The sequence below is a fragment of the Euprymna scolopes genome, chromosome 29 (assembly GCF_053919585.1).
Source record: "Euprymna scolopes isolate OS-2025 chromosome 29, ASM5391958v1, whole genome shotgun sequence".
Lineage (NCBI taxonomy): Eukaryota > Metazoa > Mollusca > Cephalopoda > Sepiida > Sepiolidae > Euprymna > Euprymna scolopes.
In genome coordinates, this window is record NC_136510.1 from 100,645,776 (window position 1) to 100,665,647 (window position 19,872).

General features: G+C 33.2%; 1 protein-coding gene across 1 annotated transcript in view; it reads left to right on the forward strand.

Moving 5' to 3' along the window:
• Positions 1–19,872, forward strand: part of LOC145252797 (osmotic avoidance abnormal protein 3-like) — a 2,582,558-nt gene that overhangs the window by 1,734,430 nt on the left and 828,256 nt on the right. The window lies entirely within an intron of this gene.

A 19,872-nucleotide genomic window follows, 5' to 3' on the forward strand; every position in this document is an offset into this window, starting at 1 on the left:
TATATATATATATTTAATGAAATATAAATTCAATATATATATATATATATATATATATATATTTAATGAAATATAAATTCAATATATATATATATATATATATATATATTTAATGAAATATAAATTCAATATATATATATATATATATATATATATATATATTTAATGAAATATAAATTCAATATATATATATATATATATATATATATAAGAGCAAATAGCAAAACATGTTAAAAAACACTTTGAAAAAGAGTTAAACACATATATAATTTGAAAAGGAAACACTAAATAAGTGGATAGTCCTTAATCCGCGGAGTTTCGAAGAAATACTTCCCTTCTCATCAGATGTTAGGAATTAGCAAAATACGGGATCGGATTTTGCATACAAAAGTATTTCATGAAACTGCAAGTAAGTCAAAGATCTTATTTGATAACAAAAAGTGAAGCAGAGGGAATAGGGTGAAGAAAAAGGTGATTTCACGTGAATGGATAGTCTGGTGAAAGGTAAACTATCCAATGACGGTAAAATCCATAAGTGTAAATCCAAGAAAGTTAAATTTTCATTCGCACAAGTAAAATTCGAGGAAATCGTGTAATTGGAAGATGGTCCAAAATAATCGAAAATGCCGAAACCCGTAGAATAAATCACAAATAGGTACAAGGAAAAGGGGAAAGAATTCAAACAATATTATTAAAAGAAACATAAGATATGCGTTATCTCGGCTGCCGAGACAAGGTGTAATTAAGAATATATATATATATATATATATATATATATACTATATTTAATGAAATATCTATCTATATACATACATTTAATGAAATATATATCGATAATAATACATTTGTATATTTATTGAACTAAACATATATATTTATTTAATGAAATATATTTCGGCATAGTCATATACAAGTTAGAAAAGCATTTCATCCAAGTCATGAAAATTGTTAAACAAAATGTTTTTACTATAGGCTTTAAAAATAAAGGTACAAGATTCAATACAAAGTAAGGTATAAAAATTTAATACCTTACTTAACTCTCCCACTCTCTATTTCAGTTTGTATTTCTCCTCACACCACAACATTTTTGCAATCCCCTCTATGTATTATTACAGGTCTGAATATTCTCTCTGTTTCAATTTGTATTTATCCTCATACCACAACTGATTTTTTGCAACTCCTTCTGAATAATGAGAAAATCTGAATTTTTTTAACAAAAACTTAACATAACTTTTTTAGATTAAATTTTTTGAAACTTTGTTCAGAATAGAAAATCTTTAAAATTTAATAAGGAACATATTTCATATAAGTTTCATTAAAAATATTCAGTAGATAACGGGAAAAATGGAGATGAACATTTCAAAAGGACTGTATAACTGGTTACGCTCAATAGTAGTCCTCGCCAGCGAAAGTCTTTGTTATTGTTATTCTATTATTATTATTATTATTATTATTATTATTATTATTATTGAAAACATTTTGTGTCCTGCTCTTTCGCGCCAGGACTAATTTAATGAAGTCTACATCGATATATATATATATAGTCTTTGAAGTTTTTAACCTTTATTTTTTATCATTCGTTAGAAAACCATCTAGTCAGTAAGTCATTTAATCACCTGCAATCACTGCATCAACTCGCTCTCAAATTTACTATAGTACTAATAATTTATTTTTTAAGGGATCATCAGTTGTTTACCATGAAACACTGTCTCGGGGATTTAAAAACAAAACAATATATTACATCATGGCTCCCCAGCAGTGTTGATCAAACACCACCTCCCTTAATCTTAGGAAGAAGGAATGTTACAAACATTTGATCCGATTTCCTATTCTTAATTACCATTACTAACCTTGTCATGCTATAAAAATGAATTTCTTACCTGTGTGATTCACCAATTTCCAAATTAAAAATGGATACACTTTTTAATTTATTAGTCTTGTATTTATAAGATTAGGATTTATCCATTAAAGTACTTATCACCCTCACTATGATTTGTATTTAGTATATTTACATTCTTATTTATTTAAAATTAGATATATAAATGTTAAAAATATTTTTACATATAAACATTTTATATATCTTAACAAATTTTTTCCCAACTCGCATTTAGGTAAAAATGCACTTTCGTATAAATAATTGAATTCGTTCAATGAGTATCGCTAACAAAAACAAATAAAAACATCTACATAAAAACGCAATACATTCAGTAGTCGAGCGAGCTGGTCCCGTGGTAGAGGTTTAGGCTTCTTATCATGGGGTCCTGATTTTGAATCTCGCTAGATTCAGCCATTCTGATGAGTCGTAGACGACGAAACACGTATCAGTGGATAATTATATTTTAAAAATAATATATATATGCCGCTCCCCATTTAGAGGGTACCAAATTGGTCAAAGGGAAAATTATTCCCAACTCGCATTTAGGTAAAAATGCACTTTCGTATAAATAATTGAATTCGTTCAATGAACAAAAACAAATAAAAACATTTATATATATATATATATATATATATATATATATATATATATATATATATATAAATTTATTATATGTAATTATAAATACAATTTATACATTGCTGATATAGTTTTGGATTTATATTATATATATATTATTATTATTTATTAATATAGTCTGGTTAATCTTAAACGATTTAAAAGCATCAGGATAACGAACCAATGCTTTATTTAACTGTTTAAATATTTTATTTTTATCCCCACCTTGTTTTATTATCCTTATTACTAAGCTGGAAACTGGTTGTATAAAATCTGCTAGTTTTAAATAACGCGAGCTATTCTCAACAACTCTCACATAATGGTGCCATAAAACATAAAAACAGGGCAGGTGCTATCTTTATGCGGCATACGTACTATTTTAAAAGGGAAAGCGTTTCTTTTCTCAAACATTTTATAAAGAAAAATCCCATCCTCAATTTTTATATCTAAATCCAGAAATGTAGCCTGTCGTCCGCTATGTTCACAATTCAATTTTAATTCGTTTGGATATATAAGATGTTTATTTTTTTTCGAATTCATCATTATCGTTTATACATATAAGGTCATCTATAAATCTCGTACACCCATGAAAGTTATATGTTTTAGATATATCTGTTTTTAATAGTGATGACATATATATACTCGAGTCTATGTAAAGTCTATTTAAAGTCTATATATTTATATATGCTGTGAAATCTGACATAGTTATATGGAATAATTCAGAGAGAGTGGCAACCTTGGTTGAAGTGAGTCTCCCTAATGATGGAGCCTTAAACAGAGCTGAAAGAGATAAACAGACCAAATATCAAGGTTTCATGTATGATATGAAAAGAAACTGGAATCTTTGGGAGATATCAATCATACCAATTATTATAGGTGCCACAGGGCTTATGAAGAAGAACCTGAAATCCTACCTAACTAATATTTCTGGTGAATCAAGCGCAAAAGAGATCCCGATAATTGCACTTAAGGGAACCACGAGGATACTAAAAAGAGCTTCCGGTTGGTTTCAATGCAAAGCTGGACAATGTTGACAGCTCGTTAGGCTGCCCTATACTCAGCATTACGATTTTCAAAAAAAAAAAAAATTAAATAAAATACAAAAGAAAAAATTAAATTTCATTCTATCTTTTTAAATATCTAACGGCTATATGACGTTGGAAAAATTCTCTTATTCTGCAACGCCATGCACATTTTGAATGCGAATGACCTTTTTTCGTTCTGAAATAGAACAAAGACTTTTTTTACACAAGTATATTTTTTAATATTTTACTGGTATTTTATTTTCTTCAATTTAAACATCCCAAAGAAGTCTTGAAATAATGACGAAATGTTACCGTAACAACAACAAACGGACTTCTACTTGCTGATTCTCTGCTCCAGCAACAACATAGCAAAAAAAAAAAAAAAAAAAAGAAATTAAGACATACTGAAAATGAAGGTTTCCTTCGAAATATATTTATGAATTTCAATATAAATTTCAAGCAAAATAAATGTCTGTTTATTTTGTAATAATGCGTTGTTTTGGCTTCAAACGTATATAATACGTATTTTATTTAATTCAAACTCAACCAGCGCTTCTAAGACACAAAAATCCTAACGTGAATCCCGCGTGACCAACGCATCGTTCCGAGATTTAAAAAAAAACTATCGTAAAAACAATAACGGACTTCTATTTGCTGATTCTCTGCTCAAACAACAACATGACAAAAAAAAAAAAAGAAAGACATACTCAAGATGAAGGTTTCATTCGAAATATATGTATGAATTCATAAATATATTTCGAAGCAAAGCCTCGTTAACAACATGGCAAAAAAACAAAAAAAGAAAGAAAGGCATACTGATGATGAAGTTTTGCCTCGAAATATATTTATGAATTTCAATATAAATTTCAAACAAAATAAATGTCTTTATTTTGTAATAATGCGTTGTTTTGGTTTCTAACATATATAGTACGTATTTATTTTATTCAAACTCAACCGGCACTTCTAAGGAACAAAAATCTTAACACACACACACACACACACACACACACACACACACATATATATATATATATATATATATATATATATATATATATATATCAGATGGGAACTGCCTGATAATATAAACATGTTTATAACATAATTACTTTTGTGTTTTCAATGTCTTTATTTGTTACACGCAGGCCACCCAGCATTGCCCGGTCGTAAAATACGCTTAATATGATATTTTAATTAATGCAGATTTCGTATTTATTATTATATTATATTGGACTCAATAGATAATACGCCACCACTAAGAATCGAAACCAAAACTTTTAGCTTACGATTTACTTTTTCCTTTGGCCTTAATGCCTGATCAATGAACACACGCTTGCCGCAAGGCTAAAAATTAAAACAGTAACCAATAGCTATTACGTTACGCATGCATATTTATAATGCCGTCGCTCGACCTTCACCTAGAAAATCACAATTTTAATTTCCACACTTTTGTACCGATTTTCTCCGGCTAAAACCCAAATGTAAAGTTTCGCATGGGTTCGAATGTCCTACGTATTAAGTTTCATGTCTGTAGACCAAAAACTCACGTGGATTTTGGTAAGCAAACATTTTAAAACAAATATATATATACACGCATACATAAATATATACAGAAAGATGTTTGTGTTTACTATAACGTTTTTTACGCAAATATTACGCAAGTATAAATCATGTAGAATATTTGCATAGTAATAGTTAATTAAAGATGATCATCCCATAAGAAAACCGAAAAACCTCATTGGGAATTAATTAAAATAAATATTTAAAAGAATATGATAATTAGCTAGATCTTTTGGAGATGAATACAATTCTACAAGCCATATATACCGAGCTGTATTTTCTTTTTAAATAAATAGAAAAAGGTTTTTAATATGAATAGCAATACACAAAAAAAAAAAACACACACACACACACACAAATTTATAGTAATCTATATATCTATGAAAGTGAACGTATGTGTGTGGCTGTCTGCCCGTGTACATTTCCCTACGCAATAACTCTGTCAGTTTTTGATATACAGGGTATTGAGATTTGGGAATATCTATGTGATCGCTTTTCGGCCAGAATTTGGCTGTTAAGGGGTCAAAGTTCAACGATTTGACCTTTGAAAATTCTACCAAACTCCTCCGACAATTTTGGGTTTGAACACTTGAAATTTTACATATAGGTTCCTTGGACATGGATCTAACTTAATAACTTGATTTGAGCCCAAAACAATAAATGTTAAGGGGTCATAATAGGGGTTGAAGTTTAAAATATTGACTGATTTTTTGTTTTTGTTTTTTTTTTGTTTTTTTTTTGCTCTGCATACACCTCCAAACACCCGGGCAACGTCGTGCACCCATACTAGTATATCTATAAAAGTGGACGTGTCTGTGTCTGTGTGTGTACATTTCCCTACGCAATAACTTTGTCAATTTTTAGTCTACAGACTCTAAATTTGATATACAGGGTAGTGAGATTTGGGAAAATATTTGTAATTCATTTTCGGCCAGAAATTTGGCTGTTAAGGGGTCAAAGTTCAACGATTTGACCTTTGAGAACTCTACCAAACTCCTCCGACAATTCTAGGTCTAAACATTTGAAATTTTAGATATAGGTTCCTTGGACATGGATCTAACTTAATAACCTGATTTGAGCCCAAAACAATAAATGTTAAGGGGTCATAATAGGGGTCAAAGTTAAAAAAAATTGACCGCTTTTTTTCCTCAACATACACCTCCAAACACCCGGGCAACACCAGGCTAAAATGCTAGTATTTTGATATAGATATGAATACCACTATTTATAATCTTCGAAGTTACATTTTTTTCTATTGTTAAGTGACAGTCTTCTGATGGATGAAGCTTCAAACCTTACTAAAAGCGATAGTTAAGAATGACATAAAATAATTGGTCGATATTTCTACCCGGCCATGGCCTACGGAATAAGAACAGTAAAGATTAAATAAAGTGTATGTTTCGAAAGTCAGTATTGTTTTAAATAGAAAATGCTCGCGACAAGGCATGAAGCAACTTGGTGTAATAAGGTAAAATAGTACTTAAAGGTAAAAAAAAAAATAGTTGTCAACGATAAGTGTTGGATGCAATGGACTCTGGCCCAGAAAACAGCAATTTTCTCCTCTTTGTCAGAAACTTCGTTTCCAGACTGTGAGGACTAAAGAGGAGCGAGGATTAAATATAAATAAACAGTCTCCTAAGGGTCTAGTTAAAAGCAGTGATTAATAACTAGGGTAGGACAACAGCATATTCTTTTCATTGTTTTGACTCTCGAGTGTGTATCCGTTGATATCTTGTATGCTTTTATATAGAGTGATGTGGTTCTCGGTTGATTAACTATGTCGAATATATACTCGAGAGTCAAAACAATGAAAAGAATATGCTGTTGTCATAGCCCTATTAATAACCAATCATTTCAAAGTGACAGTCTTCTGGAGGTTGGAGGTTCAATTCTTACTATAGGCGATAATAACTAAGAATCATCTAATAATTAATCGATACTTCTACCCGGTCATGGCTAACAGAATAAGTAATGTGTATGGCTCGAAATTCAGTATTTTAAAAAGATATTTTAAGATCAAAAACTTGCCAACGATAAGTGTTAGATGGAATAGATTCTGAATTAAAAATAACAGCAATTCTTCCCTCTTTGTCAGAAACATCGCTCATAGAATGTGAGGACTAAAGGACAAAATGAGGGAAGCGAAAGTTAAATATGAATAAGCACTCTCCAAACGGTCTAGTATTCAAGTTTGGAAATATGCAAGTGGCGGTCGGAGATTGCATCGGCTGAAACGTTGTGAAAATAATTTAGATGAGATGAGTAGTCTGAACGCACTAAACAATACAAAATATGGTAAAGATTTAGATGAGGAATAGACTGAGATTGTTCCAGAAGACGATTAAAAATTCTGTAGAATCGATTCTTCTTTTTTTTTTCTTTTTTCTTTTTTTTAGATTATGACATGTTGAATATTATTTTACATAAAATTAATTTAGTATTAATAAATAATACTAAATTGATTTTAACTCCAAACGTTCGTCATGTCATATTCTTTTTAAAAAAATCAATTTTAGGGTGCTTGTTCAAATTATTACATATGGCGGCAATTAAAAGTGAAGAAAATACAGAAATGTCGTTTGGTATACGTATCTGTCACGGAACGAAGATGAAATATTTTTTTCTATTTTTCTTTTTTTACATAGGAATCACCACTTATCAAGGCCTGGAGGCCGCTCGAGGATAAGGGTTAATGGGTATACATTAGTCAATGTGATTATAGCGTAGCAAACATAAGTTATGGAAATTTTGTAAATTGGATTACTTAGGGGGATGGTTCATCAAGAATTTGTTTACATTGGACTTGAATACAATCAAATTGTAATCAGCTGGAAAGCAGGCAAACGGAGTAGAGTTCTACAGGCGTGCAATTCTAAGAAATAAGCTTTTTTCATGGAATCTATATTTAGGTTTAGGCACGGATAAAGAGTGTGAGAAATTATTGATAGTGGTTTTGGCTAGACGAGTGTTTTTCATGTATTCAAGAAAATCAAATTTTATTCTATCTCCATACGAGGAAAAAAGTAGTCGCTATAATAGAATCAAGGGCAGACAACTGACTTTCATTTCGATTTTTTTTTTTTTTTTTTTGATAATGTCGGAAAGACAACTGAAACGGAAGATTTCAAACCAAACAATAATTTATTTACAAAACGTGTATTTTAATTTTTTTTTTTTTTTTGCAGAGAATAAAATTTTCAAATTATGAAAACATTTTTTTTAGAAGGGACATTGTATATAAATTAAAAACAAAATTTGAAGAATATTAAAATTGCTTCCGCCTTCACTTATCGGTAAAAAAAAAAAAACGATAAATTTGTTTTTCAAATATAAAAAAAATTACTTGATCAATTTTTGGTGATTTTTGGAATATACCATTTTCATTTTTTGACAAGTAGGTACAGGATAAAAGTTTTTCTTCATTTTTATATATTGTCTCAAGTGCCAATCTGAATAAGCGCTAATTTTTGTTATGGGGACTTACCTATTTACTCATAATGGACTCTTCTGATCATTATAAAAACCCTGAGGGTTAATCCTCCGATAGAGAACTAGCTGAACGCCGGGAGTTGCTCGGTCGTACAATACGCTTAAAAATGATATTTTAATTCATGCAGATTGCGTATGTATTATTATAGAATTAATCATCTATTGATTATTATATATCACGAGGAATAATTTTGCCCGGCGCAAACAAGAATAAAAAAAATAATAATGATACTGTTGTTCATTAAATTCCTTCTGTTTACAATATGACGTCAGCTGATATTTGGGCTTGACGATCTTAAAATAGTCTTTCTCTTACGGATAAAAAAAGAAATTTTTTACAGGGGACTATTTTACGTTACACTGGCCAAGTTTACACCGGCGCAACATAAAATATTCCCGTGTAATTTTTTTTTTGTATATATCAATAAAAGAAGGAAGACTATTTTTAAGATCGAGTTTTTTCGATTTTCGATATTTATCGGATGAATTTCTGTACAAAATATATCTAAGAACACTGCCAGACATATAAATTTGCTTTATAAGAATAGAGATAGAGATCATCGCGAGACAACGCGAGACTATATACAGTTTAACTCAACAGTCGATTTATACCATAACCTTTCATTGTATTTTACTTTCTTGTACAATATATTCTTTTCTACCTCAAGTAGAGTGTCTTTATAACCGTTGCCTCAACAATTTTTACTCGCCTTTTTGAAATATCTTAACCTGTCTCTAATGTAATGTCGGCCGGAGCTTACCTGGCCTTCGGGCCGAGATCAAAGTGTAATATCTGTTCCGGAAGATACTGCAAGCTATGACTAGCTATGACTAGCAAAGACCAGATGTGGGGGAAACCCCACATGCCTGACCTTTAACCAGCTCCCATTTCCCACCTCTCGGGAGCTGGTCCCCTTTTTCCCTTCCCCTCCCTTCACTCCTCACATTAAAAATTGGCCTTGTGCCTAATTTGCTCGGTGGGGGAGCAAATAAATACCATCTGTTCCGGCAGATACTGCAAGCTATGACTAGCTATGACTAGCAAAGACCAGATGTGGGGGCAACCCCACATGCATGACCTTTAACCAGCTCCCATATCCTACCTCTCGGGAGCTGGTCCCCTTTTCCCCTCCCCCCTCCCTTCACTCCTCACATTAAAAATCGGCCTTGTGCCTAATTTGCTCGGTGGGGGAGCAAATAAATACCATCTGTTCCGGCAGATACTGCAAGCTATGACTAGCTATGACTAGCAAAGACCAGATGTGGGGGAAACCCCACATGCCTGACCTTTAACCAGCTCCCATTTCCCACCTCTCGGGAGCTGGTCCCCTTTTTCCCTTCCCCCTCCCTTCACTTCTCACATTAAAAATTGGCCTTGTGCCTAATTTGCTCGTGGGGGGGGCAAATAAATACCATCTGTTCCGGCAGATGCTGCAGCAAAGACCATATGCAGGGGCGGCCCCACATATAGGACCTTGGTCAATGTGGGGGCAGTCCTTCATACCAATTGTCACTATCCAGCTCCCCTGCTCCCCGGGGAGTTGGTCCCCATTTCCTCTTCACTCCTCACATTAAAAATCGGCCTTGTGCCTAATTTGCTCAGTGGGGGAGCAAATAAATACCTCAAAGTGTAGTATCTGTTCCGGCAGATACTGCAAGCTATGACTAGCTATGACTAGCAAAGACCAGGTAGATGTGGGGGCAACCCCACATGCCTGACCTTTAACCAGCTCCCATTTCCCACCTCTCGGGAGCTGGTCCCCTTTTTCCCTTCCCCCCCTCCCTTCACTCCTCACATTAAAAATTGGCCTTGTGCCTAATTTGCTCGGTGGGGGAGCAAATAAATACCATCTGTTCCGGCAGATACTGCAAGCTATGACTAGCAAAGACCAGATGTGGGGGCAACCCCACATGCCTGACCTTTAACCAGCTCCCATTTCCCACCTCTCGGGAGCTGGTCCCCTTTTTCCCTTCCTCCTCCCTTCACTCCTCACATTAAAAATTGGCCTTGTGCCTAATTTGCTCGGTGGGGGAGCAAATAAATACCATCTGTTCCGGCAGATGCTGCAAGCTATGACTAGCAAAGACCAGATGTGGGGGCAAACCCACATGCCTGACCTTTAACCAGCTCCCATTTCCCACCTCTCGGGAGCTGGTTCCCTTTTCCCTTCCCCCTCCCTTCACTCCTCACATTAAAAATTGGCCTTGTGCCTAATTTGCTCGGTGGGGGAGCAAATAAATACCATCTGTTCCGGCAGATGCTGCAAGCTATGACTAGCAAAGACCAGATGTGGGGGCAACCCCACATGCCTGACCTTTAACCAGCTACCATTTCCCACCTCTCGGAAGCTGGTCCCCTTTTTCCCTTCCCCCTCCCTTCACTCCTCACATTAAAAATTGGCCTTGTGCCTAATTTGCTCGGTGGGGGAGCAAATAAATACCATCTGTTCCGGCAGATACTGCAAGCAAATACCATATGTGGGGGCAACCCCACATATAAGACCTTGGTCAATGTAGGGGCAACCCTTCATACCAATTGTCACTATCCAGCTCCCCTACTCCCTGGGGAGTTGGTCCCCATTTCCCCTTCACTTCTCACTTTAAAAATCGGCATTGTGCCTAATTTGCTCAGTGGGGGAGCAAATAAATACCTCAAAGTGTAGTATCTGTTCTTCAGATGCTGCACTTCAATTTCTTCTCCTCTGTCAGTGGAGAAGAAATCCTTCACGACTGAGACAAATTTTTATTTTTGTTCCTTTTCTCCACGTTAGAAAACGACCCTTGTGTCTAACTCTGTCCCGCGGAGAGGCATTGTTAAATAGGAACCTGCCTCTAATGGAAACCTTTGAGCAAAATATTATTTATTCTCTCTTTCTTGTTTTTTTTTTTTTTTTTTTTTTTTTCCGGCTTCTGACTAGATTAATATTTTCTAAGACGTTGAAGTTGTCATTCGATAATGATTTGTATCTATTTTGTAATATCATTTCATATTGATAATATAATCCTACTTTGGATATCAGGTATTAATTTAATTAATTATTCATGTGAGAAGATGATCGCTTTGGTGTTATTATCAACAATTGCTCATTTTATTCATCTAGCAAAAATAAAGCAAAATCATCGAAATAAAAGAAGATATTGTTCAAACTAACCTCAACTCCAATGCTTACAAATGGAAACTAGAATGTCCCTATTTATTTGACTTACCACAACGGTAGCGGTGTCAGAAATTTCGTGAAAACTATTGAATAATTCCACCCGCCATCTTTCAAAGCTTATAACTCCTCGAAAAATGTCATTCAAGCCCTAATTTTTTTTTAATTAAAGGAGCAAGGACCAAGTTTTCATTAAAAAAGAACACAAAAACAAACACCGTGTTTTTTTTTTAAAAAAAGGGTTTAAACTTCGGACTTTACATGTAAATTTCTAAAAAAACGCTACTTTTTTTGTTTTTAAATTTGAATATATTATTTATTGATCTTTTATCTTCAATTTGTGATATATAAAACTTTGGTACACAAATTAATTATTTACTTTTTAATAGACATTTGAAAATGGGGGGGGGCGTGAATAAAAAAAAAACGTTTGTCTAAAATATTATATTCGGTTTATTGGAAAGAGCATAACATTTCACATTGACCCTGAAAATATTGTAAAAATAGAATCAATAGAAAAATTTTGATAGATTTTTAAAGTTTAAAAATTGAAAAATACTGAGCATTCAATTAATTTCATTACTATTTTTTAAAAAAGATATTTCTATTACTTTTTATACAACTTTAATAGTTTATTTTGGAAATATAATCCATAAAGAAAATAAACAACCCACCTTTAACAGAGAAATTACGAGTTTTTTATATTTTATTCGTAGTTTCGTGTTAGGAGTGTCAAAAATTCCTACAAAAATTCTGATACACCTACCACACACAACGGTGCAGTTAGACACAAGGTCGGTTTTTAATATCAGAGAAAATTCAGTTCTTAAAAAAGCGGGGTGGGGTGCTATTCTGGGTTAACACAAAAATAAAAATTGATTCAACCTAGAAGCAAAATCCCATCCCTCTTTCACTGCTTAAGCCTCTTGTCTTATATTTTAATAGTTTTTTCTTTTTGGCTCCTAAACTTTGGAATTCCCTGTCCCGTTTGCTACTTTACTGACTGTACTGACATGCAGAAGTTTAAAGATAATGTGAACATATATCTCTCTGTTTAGCTCCATACACTCGCCTGTTAGACATAATTTCAAATCATAGCCCATTGTGTTCACGTGTCAATATGCCTTTTTAGGTCAAAAAATAATTTTCAAAAAGTCTGCCTTCATTTGGCCAAGATTAGAAAAGCTAAAGTGTAGTACGAGGACATTAAATCTCCTTTTCAACCTCCTCTCTCCGCCGTCCTTCATGTCTGAAGATAACTAGACGTTGAAGATCTCCTCTCTTGGTGTGGAACATCTTACCACAGATCAAACATGCGAAGCAGCCGGGATTGCGCCTTCGGAAGTATCTCTTCTGGGCTACAACATCTCTCTCTCTCTCTCTCTCTCTCTCTCTCTCTCTCTCTCTCTCTCTCTCTCTCTCTCTCTCTCTTATTCTCAATCACTACCTTCCCTTTGTGTAGACTGCTGCGTCAACCCCTTCAGTCACTTGCTTGTACCTCCTAGTTTGGGATATCAATGCCCATTTCTTTAGGTAGCATTTGCATTAACTTTGTACTAGAGTCTGTTTTACCACAACTGCAAAGAGCAAAGTACTTTTCTTTCTTCTTTCATATGTCTAACAGAAAACAGAATTTCCATGAGCAGGGTTTCTTTCCAACAGAGCAGGTTACTACTCCTCGTATTATTTGAATTTATCGGACGACTGTTCTCATCTTGAGTGTCATTTTCAGTTGTTAGAGTACTTGGAAAAATCAATTGTAAAACTGATATTCTCCTGGAGATTGAAATTTCAAGTCTCAGTGTGGGTGATCGAAAAATACCATTGGGAATTACTTAGGACCTCTATCCAGTTATAACTGACAGAACAAGAGCATGCTACCCCCGTAAAGTAAATTAAGAGTTCTGTTCGAAATACTACTCAAATTCCCGAGTTCGACAAAAACATTTCCGAGTTCGATAAGATACGAGAAGGTCGGGAGTTACATCGCAAACAGAAAATTTTCTGAGTTCGACAGGAAGATTCCCAAGTTCGACGGAAAGATTCCATGTATTTGACAGAAATATTCCCACATATGAGAGAAAAATTTCCGAGTTCGATAGAGAGATTCTCGAGTTTGATAGAATGATTTCCGAGTTTGACAGAAAGATATCCTAGTTCAACAGGAAGATTCTCAAGTTTGACAAAGTACACCTAAAGGAGGTTAGGAGTTACACCGGCTGAAACGTTGTGAAAATGACACACAAGATGAGAACAGTAGTTGGATGAATCCAAATAATATGAATAACCAATCCTCATCTCAAAAATTCAGAAATGGTTTCTTTTATGCTTTCTGAACTATTGGTCAAAATTCGACAAGATATTCATATATATCCTTAACAGAATCCTGTAATATTCAGAATAAAAGGCGGTTTTTATTTAGTATATTTAAAACCTATTTCTATTCATAGCGTCTAAATAGTTGAATATGAGATTGAGACTCGAAAAGCACGCATTCACAGCAAGAACTCGATTTACTCTTACAACTGTAAATAACGTTGCTTTCTTTTTCCTTCGTGTGCAAAAAAAAAAACAAAGAAAATTTCGATAAACAGCTTCTTTCCAAGAACTTCACATTTGTGGAATTTGATACCATAGGATTGCTTCCTTTTAGGTTAAAACATGGACATCTACAGATCCACTGTCAACAAATACTTGTCATAAACCATCTTTTCAATAATCAATTTTTTTCATTTACTTAGTCATTTTCAGTCCTCTCGTAATATTCTTCATCGTCCAACTGAAAATTTATTCGTATTCTCGAATAATGATTGTTTTTCATTAGAAAGTGATTTGCTACCTCTTTCAGGTTGTTTACGTATAATCGTATAGATGCATTAGTCTTTTTTTTTTTAAGAAACGAGAATTGGCATAGGACGCGATGCCTCCATTCAGTCTCGAAAGACGGATACCCCCTGTAGGGGAAGCTGCATGTCTAATTGTGAGGCACGGGTTGCGTAGTCGCCAACCACACTTCTCCTGAAGCGGCACTGTTTTATCAAAGTATTCTTATGTACATCTATATCAAAAACACTTGTAAACGTTTTTTTTTTTTTAAATTTTTTATTTCCATACTTTGTGGACCAGGCGCGTACGCAGACCCCACAATTTTAATGAATCGTCATTATGCCAGATCAAACATACCCATTCATGTGTCTCGATACATCTTCTATCATTATATGTGATCAGTTTTCTATAATAGTCAATCATATAGGAGCCTATTCGTCACAAGACACACACACAGACGTCTAGCTTTATATTATCTTCTATCTAAATAAAATGAACTCATTTTTTCCCGTGGGATTTTGACCTTAATAGGATTAAAAATCAAGATATTTCATGCAAATACATTATGCACAAACGGCAGAACAATATCTGAGGTTTGTTATAGGCTTATTAGTTCTCAAATTCCTCGATAATCTTAGATTTCTATACTTTTTCTGCTGAGAAGTCACGGCCAAAATCGGTTAAGATCAATGGAAGTGGTAAAATATTTTCTCTCTTAAAAATTCCTCCTCCCCCTGCCGCCACTTAACACCGTTTGGAGATCGTTCACAAGGAACAGTTGAGAAGAGAACACCGGTTTGGCTTCGTAGTTCTATCATGTTAAGTTATTTAAAATCACTAATCTGACGGGAACCAGTGTGTCAAACGTGATCATGCCGTACATAGGAGGCAAGGCTCCAATAATTCCCCCCCCCTTTTTTATGTGTTCCGTTATGTGTTCATCGCATCATAATTCTTACGTTGTACTCGGTGTGTGCTTATGTTTCTTGTTTTAAAAAAATTCAATTATTTTGTAAATTTCCTTTTTAAAATTTAGAAAGAAATGAATTTCTTCAAAAAGAAAAAAGGCATTGGATGTATCGGCTAGTAATGTGAGAGTGTGAACGAGATTTGCTCTTTCATTGCATGGGTAAACTAATGTGCTCTGGATTAATTTGGACATTGATTCTGGCAGTGCTCTAACGTGGAGCGCAAAAGCATGCTCAGAATATTTTTTTAGAAGGGTCATTTTATTATAAGTTTAAAACGAAAGCCAAATTACAACGCAATAATACGTAACAAATAAATTGGTAAATAAAACAGATTGCGTATGTATTATTATAGAATCAATACTCTAGTGATTCTTATATATTACGATGAATAATTGACTCAGTAGACTAAGGACGAGTCATCTCTTACAAATACGTATTGATATCGTCTTCAAACCCTGATATATAAGGAAATGACTCGGGAATCTTTGTGGAAGTTCGAAACTGAAATTCTTTGTGTGCATATTCATGACAAAGACTGATAATCTAATGCCTCTCTCTCTCTCTCTCTCTCTCTCTCTCTCTCTCTCTCTCTTGTTAGAGTGGGAACAAGATTTGCTCTTTCATTGCATGGGTAAACTAATGTGCTCTGGATTAATTTGGGGATTGATTCAGGCAGTGCTCCAACGTGGAGCGCAAAAGCCTGCCCAGAACATTTTTTAGAAGGGTCGTTTTATTATAAGTTTAAAACGAAATTTGAAGAATATTAAAATTGCTTCCGCCTTCACTTATCGGTAAAAAACGATAAATTTGTTTTTCAAATATAAAAAAAATTACTTGATCAATTTTTGCGATTTTTGAAATATTCCATTTTCATTTTGTGACAAGGAGGTACAGGATAAAAAGTTTATATTCATTTTTATTTATTGCCTGAAGTGCCAATCTGAATAAGCACTAATTTTTGTTATAGGGACTTACCCATTTACTGATAATGGACTCTTCTGATCATTATAAAATCCCTGAAGGTTAATACTCTGATAGAGAACTAGCTGGACGCCGGGCGGTGATCGATCGTACAATACGCTTAAACATGATATTTTAATTCATGCAGATTGCGTATGTATTATTATAGAATTAATCATCGATTGATTGTTATATATTAAGAGGAATAATTTATTCGGTGGCCTAAGGACGAAGGTTTTCTTACAAATACGTATTGGTATCGTCTTCAAAACTGATATATAAGGAAATGACTCGGGAATCTTTGTGGAAGCTCGAAACTGAAATTCTAATGTCCCCCCTCTCTCTCTCTCTCTCTCTTTTTTTCTCTCTCTCTCTCTCTCTCTCTCTCTCTCTCTCTCTCTCTCTCTCTCCGTGTATCAGGTCTGTTACCAGACATGTAAATTTGGAGAGAAAAAAAAAAAGAAAAAAAGTACAACATACTGAGGATGGAGTTTGACTCCGAAATATATTTAAATTATAAATTTCAAACAGGCAAAATATTTATTTATTCACGTAATATTGCGTTGTGGTTTGGCTTTCAAGCGCACCTGATGTGTATTCTATTTATTTTTTCAAATTAAATCAACGCTTCTATAATGGAATTCACACCCTTGACGTAAATCTCGTGTAACTAACACACGTTACTGCATTTCAAAATACAACCGCTGAGAGACAACGCGCGGATCTTAGCAAACAGACTTTTCTTTCTCCAACTTAACGACATGACCAGAAAAAGGAAAAAAAGAAAAAAGTACAACAAACTGAGAATGGACTTTGACTCCGAGATATATTTAAATTGTAAATTTCAAGCAAGGCATTGGTTTTGTATTTTTGTTTTTTTGTTTTTTTTGTTTTTTCAAATTAAAATCAACGCTTCTATAATGGAACTTCCGCTCTGGATATATATATATATATATATATATATATATATATATATATATATATATATATATATATATATATATATATATATATTCTCAGAATAAAATTATCTTTTTACCACACGGCTATAAAGACATTCACTTCGGATTTTACCATGCAATTTGGATGTGAATTTTTATATCCTTTTCATTAACTTCCCTTACTTTATGATATTTAAATACTTAAAGGACTTTTCATTGTGATTTTCCATGTCTCACTGACTTTAGCAAATAAGGCGTAAACCATTATAACTATTTGCTAATATTTTCTCCTTTGAAGAGATGATAGACATCGAAATCCTATAGGATACGGAGTTAGAATATTTCAAACGTATTCTTTGTTTTACATAGAATAATAAAAATCTTTTGATATGAAATTTAAATATTTCACATCAGAAACTTTTAAATTTATTGAATGACTAACATTTATATATATATATATATATATATATATATATATATATATATATATATATATATATATATATATATATATATATATATCAGCAAAAGTACCCGTCGTTGACTGGGTTCAAAAACAGCCTACAGAGAATGGACTCTGATTTATTAAAGTATGATAGGTTATGAAATCCCAAGTGTGTAAAGAGATAGCTTCGAATTTAGGGGTATCAAAAACAAAGCAAAATATTATGAAACTAAAAAATAAAATAGATACACCCCATAATTTATTATACCATACCTGTTCACACTGAAACACTTATCACAATATTCTGTGGATCTATATTAAAAAACCTTGTTAAACTTTGTGCCATATTTCCATTCTATGGAGGTCAGGCGCGAACGAACTTCCCGTAATTTTATTATACCATATTTCTTCAAACTGAAACATAATTATCAAAGTATACTTACGCAGATAGATATGAAAAGTCTTTATTAAAGTTTGTGCCTATTTCCAATCTTTGGAGGCCAGGCGCGAACGCAGACACCACAATTTTATTATACCATCCCTATTTAAGTTAAAACATACTTATCAAAGTATTCTTATGTACATCTATATCAAAAACACTTGTAAACGTTTTTTTTTTAAATTTATTATTTCCATACTTTGTGGACCAGGCGCGTACGCAGACCCCACAATTTTAATGAATCGTCATTATGCCAGATCAAACATACCCATTCATGTGTCTTGATACATCTTCTATCATTATATGTGATCACTTTTCTATAATAGTCAATCATATAGGAGCCTATTCGTCACAAGACACACACACAGACGTCCAGCTTTATATTATATATATATGTGTGTGTGTGTGTGTGTATGTGTGTTAGGTCATGTCATATGCTACTGGTACCATGTAACCCAGTACTAACTGCCTCATGGTCGGGTCAACGGCGACTAAACTGGTTCCCCCCACAAGACTTGTTTCGTGAGGGTAAAATCCAAAACGGTCGAATTAAAAATTTCCAATCCAATGGGTAAATTCCAAATGGATCATTTTGGACCATTTGGAATTCACCCATTGGATTGGAAATTTTTAATTCGACCGTTTTGGATTTTACCATTCTTGGATTTTTTATCCTTCACCGGACTGTCCATTCATGTGAAATCTTTTTATCATTTTTCTTTTACCTCCTATTCCCCTTACCTCAGCCTTTTTTTTTTAACCAAGTAAGATCTGTGACTTACTTGTAGTTTCATTAAATACTTTTATATGCAAAATCCGATCCCGCATTTTGTTAATTCCTGCCCTCTGATGAGAAGGAGAGTATTTCTTCGAAACTCCGCGGATTAAGGACTATCCACTTATCTTGTGCTTCCTTTTTTAAAATTAAATATGTTTTTAACTCTTTTTCAAGCTGTCTTTTAACATGTTTTATTAATCATTTGTTCATATTATAAGCTCTATTTCCTTTTCGGTTTTATTGAGCTTTTACATCTGGTTGAGATTACTTTACTTGTAAATATTAACTCTTTAATATTTATAATATATTTTAAGTTTACCATTTTGATTACCTTGGTAAACTTATTGTAATTTTTATTTTTATATATATATATGTATATATATATATATATATATATATATATATATATATATATATATATATATATAATGGTGACCTTATCTAATATTTATAATGCTGAGTAGATTATCGTTTCCCAGCATATACTCTGCGTCTTTGAGTCGTCTCATTCTCCACTTATTTGTCAATAATTTTTACTTCGTTAATAAGTGTGAAAAAATGTACAAAGTTTAAACATGTTGCCCACTAAATGTAAGGCTACAAAAACAGCGGAATACCGAAAACTGTAATACGTGGAGATATTGAAAAGTAAGGTATGGCTAATTACCATTAAAAAGGGGAAGAAAAGAGGAAACATTCTATCCTCATATGACGATGTAAAAAATAAAGGCAGAGAAGAACGGAGGTTACATAGGTCGAAATGTTGTGAAAATAACACTCAAGATGAGA